Source organism: Euprymna scolopes, chromosome 19, assembly GCF_053919585.1.
Source record: "Euprymna scolopes isolate OS-2025 chromosome 19, ASM5391958v1, whole genome shotgun sequence".
Classification (NCBI taxonomy): domain Eukaryota; kingdom Metazoa; phylum Mollusca; class Cephalopoda; order Sepiida; family Sepiolidae; genus Euprymna; species Euprymna scolopes.
In genome coordinates this window covers 120,252,556-120,260,915 of record NC_136500.1, presented here as the reverse complement: position 1 = coordinate 120,260,915, position 8,360 = coordinate 120,252,556, and positions in this window count along the sequence as shown.

The window sequence follows — 8,360 nt, the reverse complement described above, 5'->3', positions numbered from 1 at the left end:
CCAGAATCATTAACCGGGGCATGATAGCGGAAAAATTCAAGGAAAGGTTTAGCCCATGTGACTTAAAACATTGCACAATTCCACAGTTTTCACCTTGGTAATTGGGAGAGGTCTATCAAGACCATAAAATCGTGCTTATATAAAGTAATAGGGAGAGATAAAGTAGACTATTTTGGTCTACTAACAATTTTGTCAGATGTCCAAAGGGCAGTAAATAGCCGCCCCCTGACAGGAGCTCTGAGGATGCTGATCTGAATGTCTTAACCCCTAACTCTCTCATGAATGCGAATGTTGGTCAGGGAATAATAATGCGGTTGAAAAACCAGGACCTGGAAACGATTGATTCTATTAGTCGAAATGACTTGATTCAAATCCTGCGTTCCCGGGAAAAAAGCCTGACTTAATTTAGGAAAGTTTGGAATGAGAACTATTTGTTGAGTCTCAGAGAAAGGGCAATGACCTTGGCTGATTGTTCTTTTGAAGATAAAATAAAACCAGGGGATATAGTGCTCATAAAAAGGCCTCTGAAAACGAGGCCTTTCTGGTCCCTAGGTGAAGTTCTGCAGCTAATCCAAGGAAGTGATGAATTGGTGTGCATGGTGAAGGAGAGGAAAGGGAATGGAGCTATAGACACATACTCTATCAAACATCTCTTTCCTCTGGAATGCTCTCAACAGCCTGGAGAACCTGACCCGATAGGCATGGAACCATCGAGTTCACAGGATATAAGCCAGGCCCCTCAACAGAGAGAGAGCAATATAATTTCGATCTTTCCTAGCTATAACAGACCTGAGAATACCAGACCTATGATAGCCTGCTATAGATGCAACGACTGGTTTCACTTCAGCTGCGTGGGTCTAACTGAAGCACCACCAGAAGATGAACAATTGTTCTGTCCGACTTACAACCCTCAAGGAATTGTAACTGTTAGACCCAGTTTAGCAGGAGTCTAAACCAACTGTTTTATTCTCTTAAAGATTTTTTTGTGGGGAATGTGTGAGAATTTTGAATTGGTTGACTTGCCGAGGGTAGGTCGGTGGGGAAGAAGGAGTGCTGGTAGCTGTGACCAACACGGCCGGTGGTCCGTTAATCAAAGAACCTGAGTGACTATTCCTTACAAGTTAAATAGACATTCCAGTCACGCGTGAATCTCGTTGACTGAGAGTTGGAGTAGATAAAAAGGGTGCCCGCTCTGCTGTTGTTGTAGTAGTTGTTGATGTCTTTTAGACAAATTACACTTCGACCATCGTTACCAATTTGTTACTTTTACAAGGAAAGACTGCTTGTAAGCAATGTCGACATTTCGTTGCAAGACTTAAAACGTCTTCCCCCCCCCTTACTCGTCAGTAAGCTAATTCCGACAGTACACAGTAAATAGAACAATTACTAAAACAGTTAAAATTTCATGATGAATCAAAGTATGGATAAACAGGAGGCTCAATAGAAATACGAGATGATTATATTAACAGTAAATACTAGGCAATGAGCAAACTTATTAAATGATTATTAATTGCGCCCACAAAAACACCTTTTTGGCAGAAAGATATCTAGTGGGATCTAATACAACTGGCCAGATGTTCTTAAATGATAGTGACAATTAAAATAAATTCGGACATCATCCAAGTTTCGCGATCATCCTGGCATTAAGTGAAAATTTAAAAAAAAAACTATCTAAGGCACACCCCTCCACCCTCCACCATTAAACGTTTAATGGCGGAGGGGTGTACCTTAGATAGCTTTTTTTTTTATTTTCAATGACAGGTTTTGAATAAAATAGAATACTGGTGAATGTGACTGTCCTAAGTTGCCACTTAGTGCCATGCTCTAATACGTGACCTTATAGTGTTTGTAGATTGTGGACGCGCGCGTGCGTTGAAAAACTTTATTTCATCTAATGTCTGGTGGTCGTTTTCTGGAAAATAATATTCATGCATATCATTCGCAGGCTTCGTGCAAAAGAAAAAATATAAGAAAGAACAACTGTATGGTCTATATATATATATATATATATATATATATATATATATATATATATATATATATATATATATATATATATTATACTATAGATTATATATAATAATAATAATAATAATAATAGTAAAGGGTAACAGACATTGGATAAGAAAATGCTTTTTGGCGGCCATGACACCTTAAACTTAGATGTTGTTTGTTATTTCTAGTCAGTCCGTCAGCAATTCCTCGCAGTACATTACCAATGTCTGCAAGGATTTTGTGTGTGTGTGCGTGATGTGTATGCGTGTGTGTAGTTCTCGGTCCCGTATTAGTGTGAACTCGTTGATGTTTTTTGTTTTTTTTTGTCCGTCGTTTTCTTTGTCTGAGTCTGTTATGATTATTAGTTTGTCAACGTCAGTGTCTGGTGGTGCAGATGGTGAATGTCGTGGGGTCATTATTTCCTCTAGGTCTGAGTCAGTGAACGGCACAGTCTCGTCCAAGTCTCTGGTGTCTACGGGGCAGTATAGAGGATCCCCGTGTCGTATGCATACCTGCACTGCTTAGGACGGATCCAGGTCGCACTGCCACTGTTCATCCAGGGCTGGTAGCAGGTTACGTTTTACTTTTAATGTTCACAGTTTTTGGTTGGAGTGTAATGTCTTTTAGTTTGGAAAAACCGTACTCGCTGGTTCGTAATGCCAGCTGATGACGTGGAAGTGGTCCCACTGGTCTACGTCTGAACAGTTCTTCAATCGGCTGGGTCCTGCTTTATGATATACTACGATATTATGCCGCTGATCTAGTATGTTCGCTAGCAAAGACGATTCTCGGTCGCTGATGTCGAATTGGTAAGATTTTCGGAATCCCTCGAGGTATTGTTTTTCTGGTTTGATGATGAAGGAGTTTGTGCGTCTCCATCTGTACACCCAAGTGTATGGCGTGATGCGGCGTCCGGCAGCGGTGTCCGACAGGATATAATCGTTGAATTCCGTTTTAGCGTCATGTTGTGTCGGTGCCTCCATCTTTGGCGTCTGCCGATTCCTTTCCAAGCCGTCGTATTTATGAGGATTTTATGCTTAGGTTTATACATATTTATTGTGTTTGATTTCGCTTACGCAGCGACAAATGTAAGTACGGCGCAAGTGATAATTTTAATGCTGACTTTTAAAATTTTATGCTGTGGGTGTGGCTACCTATTTGTTTATGAATTTACCGTAATTGTAGGCTATGTTCTGCCACGAGGTTGTGTCCTTGGCGATGAACGTACTGTGTCCATGTAACATCCCTTTGGAGCTCTGTCCGTGTTGATGCCTGTTTGGTGGAACTATGTTGTGCAATTCGTAGTGCCAGTCATCGTCCACCCCGATTAGCGCACAGTTGTGATCGTTAAGTGGTAGTCTGGTTGGATGGTTGTAGGATTCGTACCATATTTCCAGTTCTAACATGTACGTTAATTCAAATGTGAAGTATAGAATTTCCGACTGTGCTAATGGTCTCATTATCCCCGGCACATTAATTAATACAGCGGATCCTCTGACATGTATAGGGCCTTGTTTATAACTGTTCTGTTTGCAACTGTGAAACTGCCTCCTGTTTGTATGTAACCTGTTCACGCTCCTGCGGACACGTCCTTGTGTTTGCTGCATTGTTTCGGTTTGTCCTTTGGAGTGGTGTTTGCCTTTCTCCCCTTCATGTGGTCGTAATGTAGATCAGATACCTCTATTTGGACCAGGTCCTCCTGCATTTCCAATCGTCCTCGTTTTCTAGCGGCGCCGTGTGCCAGGTTGTCCTCTGTATGCTGCGCTAGTGTTCCATAGCATGGGGCAGTTGCAACTGCCACCCCACAGTCCCATGTCGTTTTGACTCCATTTTGTATCATGTTTTTCATCAGGCTCGGTTTGGACATTAGTGTTCCCTGGATTGTGTAGTTGCCCTCGCTCATTATGTTTGTAAGTGGTCGTCGTAGTAGACTTGGATTGTCCCATTTGTGTCCAAAGCTGTCTCCATGTCTGATTTTGTGATGTGGCATTTCTCTCCAGTCGTGTAACAGGTACATCATTACATCGCAGGAATAAGTGTGTTTGTCTAGCTTTCGCATTACGGGTTGGGTAGTTTGCTTAGCATGCGTATCGGTATGCCGTAATTATAAATGTATTGCGGTAGTTCTGCAGTTAGTCTTACAGACGGCTGTATATCCTGAAATGTGTTGTTAGGCACGCTTGTGATACCTTCGATGTTACGGTAACCGATGTATTGGCCTTTGTCTATGTATATCTGGAACCACGGTTGTGGGTTCGGAATGAAGACCTCCTAATTATTTTTTGTTAGAAATTCTCCACATATTACGTTGTCTAGCTCGAATCCGATGCTTTTCACCTGGTACACTGTTGCCGTGTTCATCATGGCCTCCCATTGGTTTTGTCATACCCATGTCGTCAGGAAGTATGGTACGATGTAGTCCTTTGATACGGGCTGTGCAGTCGTTCATGTTTCTGGTTCGTATCAGGTTTCGGAAAGTTCTTTTGACTGTGTATGTCCGTTGGATGTTCCCCGTTGCCATTTGGAGATGTGGACCGATGTGAATGCCTTCCCATCCATTTGATCCCGATTCCGAAGTTTTGTCACTAGTACTTTCGTCCATTTGCGGCCTAGGTCAGTGCTATCTGCAGCACCCATGGCGGGATTATCTCGGAAATACTTGTCCAGTCCAAGTGAGTGTTTTGCTTTAATAGCGGTCCGAGCGAGACCTCCGACGAATCCTGTGTCTGCATTGTTTTTGATAAATTCCTCATCTGCCTCCTCCGTAGATTTGGTCAGGTCGCCATAGGCGATGTCGTGTAGTTTTGCTGCTAGGTCTAGTTTGTTTTTAGGTGTGAATTAAAATTTTGGGGGGTCTGTTCCCGGTCCTAGAAATTCGTAACCCGGAACAGTGAATTCTAGCTTTGTACGACGTCTTTTCCGCGGAGGAGGCATAATGAATTGTTTCCGTGGGGTTTTCCCTTATATATCTGGAACTAGGTCAGTATTTGTAACTATTGCGTCATATCTATTTATAGATAAGATAATATTTTACTATTATCTAAGGTCTGGTTTCTAGTAATGGCACTATTACTTTTACATTGATGAGTCTAATGTCTGGAGTACAATTATTACACGCCTCTACCAGGATTGTATTGAATTTTATTTTCACTGGTAGAGGCGTGTCATAATTGTACTCCAGACATTAGACTCATCAATGTAAAAGTAATAGTGCCATTACTAGAAACCAGACCTTAGATATCTTGCGTCGACTGGTAAGCAAAGCCAGCGGGGGGGGGGATATCTTGCGTCAACTGGTAAGCAAAGCCAGCGGGTGATATCTTGCATTGACTGGTAAGCGAGGCCAGCGGGGGGATATCTTATCTATTAATAATAGGGTCAGATAAATGACAAGTAACAAGTTAATCCAATATAGATAACTCTTAACTCAGACAAATGTATTAATTTCAATATGTGTTAATTTGCTGACAATTCAAACTGAGATTCAATGATTATATAACTTTAATTCAGTTAAAACTTCTTAATTTTAATCTGTGTGCCATTGTCTTCTGTCAATTCCAATTGAAACTTCAATAATTCTAATGCATCTAGATATTAGTTAATGACCACTATGTGGAATGATCTGTGGAGCTTCATCCTTACAATTTGAACAAAGCCACTCTCCTAAGGTATCCTGCTGATTAACTCCTACGCAACTGAAATGGAACCAGCTGTCGCAGGAATCACAACACATCATGGGTGATATTCCATCTTTAGGAACTGAAGAGGTTGGACAGAGGAAGGGACCTCCTTCCTCAATAAACTTAGTAAATACAATATCATCATTACCCTTAATTTCCAAGGGCAAAATTTTTTTAAGGAATGGCGCTGTTCGCACCAGTCTTTAAGAACGACAGCGGAACGAATATTATTGTCGCTTCCAGTAATTAATTTAATTATTTTACCAAGATTTCAAAATTGTCTGGGTTTGTTGGGAGACTTCATAATAACTATCTCTCCAACGGATAATTTGGGGAAAGAACTGCTCCCAATTTTGGCATCGACTTCTCTTAATGACTACAGGTAATCATTGTGCCAGATACGATTGAATTTTTCAACAAATTTATTCCTCCATTTTGAGTGAATGTAACAAAGCAGTCCTATCTGGGGGGGGCAGGACATAATTCAGAATCATAATTAATAATAAGCAAACAAGGTTGATAGCCTGTTTGTAAAAAATGATATGGAGTTAAAATACTAAAGCCTTTGTCAGCAGAAGCAATATAAGTGAGGAGGTCTGTCATTTATTGCCTTTTTTACACCAGAAATTTAAAATAATCCAACTTTCTTTTGCGCAATAATTTTCGCATACATTGTTTCACAGTTTTAATTAGACTCTCCCAATCTCCCCCTTGCCAGGCAGAGTAAAGGGGAATTGCTCGATAAAAAATGTGGATAGATTTAAATTGTTCCTTCAGCTAGTCAGAGTCGAGCACGTTCGACAACAATATTCCGGACTCAACAAAAGATTTCACGTTTTCGGAATACACATGCATAGGGATACCAAATAAACTGGTAAACCTAACAAAGGCCAGCATGAAAGAGAGGGTGGTCATGTCCGGCAATAATTCTAAGTGAACTGAACGCAAACTCATGCATGTAAAGAGCAATACATACATTTTAACTTCCACCCCTCTTACCTCTATGGAAAATTGTCCGGTAAGATCCACACCCACTTGTTGAAATGGGCAAACAAAGTTCACCCTGTGAGCAAGCAATAGAGACCCAGCAGGTGCCTTATGAGGCAGAGAATTTATTCGTTTACATACAATGCAAGTATGCAAAAAAGCTTTTACGGCCTGTCTCCCCTGAGGGATCCAAACCTCAGACAACCTTAACTTACTACCGGTTGAATTACCCCCCCCCTGTGACCACAGTTAAGATGAGCTTCCTTAATCTCCAGTTTTGTTAATGATTTTTTCCCCAACCAAAGGGGAAGCTTAACCTGAAAGGGAAGAATATCAGAATTCTGTATCCTACCTCTGGTTCTAATTAACCCATCTTTATCAAGGAATAACCCTTAGCGTTAGGTACCTCATCGGAAGGTTGTTTCAAATAATCTTGTTCATATGAGAAGGCCTCCATTTGCATATTAGCAAATACCAATAATTTGGCTCCATTGAAATTGTCAGCAGCACAAAATTTCAACACTTTTTCTAAGACGCTGATTGCCTTAGTTAAGCTGGAATACCTTGTAACATCCAATGGGAAGGTATTTTCAGAATGATGTGCCTCATAAGAGTACAAACATGATACAATTTTTTTATTAGTTTCGTTTAGACAAGGTAAGGGTGAGATTGGCCAATCAACGCCTTCTCTATTAAGCCATCCCGGGCCATACATCCAGAAATTGAATAACTGAGAAAACTTAGAAGTGTTGATACCTCTACTAAAAAGATATGTCGGATTCTCCGACGAGGAAACATATTTTAATTTTTGTAGAAGGCCAAATTTGATATCAATTTTTTTATTTTTTTATTTCTGTGATCCTGTTTTCAATGAATATATTGGTCTTGGATCCTTTACAGTTCAGGACCCACGAGAGGGCAACTTGGGAATCAGACATTAGGAAAAAAGTATCAATGTTAAAGGGCCCCAAGGCACCCAAAATATGAGGGGCTACCTTAAGGGCTAAATACACAGCCATTAATTCCAAACTGGGAAGTGACTTACCCTTAATTGTATCCACTCTGGTCTTTGCGAACAGGGAATATTTAGCTCCCTGTTTCGCATACAAGGTGAATCCGTACGCGTTTTTCGACGCGTCACAGAAACAAATAAATTCGACAGAACGATTTTCAGTCAACACACACCTGGGTAATTCAAATTTCCTCAAATTTTTTAGATCCCTGGCATAGTTTTGTCCACAGGTTCATGATCTCTTCAGAAATCCGCTCATCCCAAGACAACTTGTTTTTCAGATTAAGCTGACAAGGATCCTCCCCTGTATCGTGACAGCGAGGAGCATGGTAAAAGGGTCATATACTCCTGATATTTGCGAAAGAATCCCTCTACGGGTCAACTAAAGCTGGAGAGAGTTTGAACATACCCCAAAGAAGATCATATTGATATCCCAATACCTCCTCAATGGCTGGGAAGGAAGATGAAATAGTTTCATCCTCCAACATTTTATCTTGTATCTTAGAGCAGTTAAAACTGCAGGATCGCACATCGAATCCTACCTCTAACAATCTGCTGAGAACATTGTTGCAAATAGTAAGTATTCTCTGTCACAACTGGTGGTGACAAGATTATCCACGTAAAAATTATTGGAAATACCATACGAAGCTGAATCCTTTGCATATTTTTCCGCATGGAATTTCAAT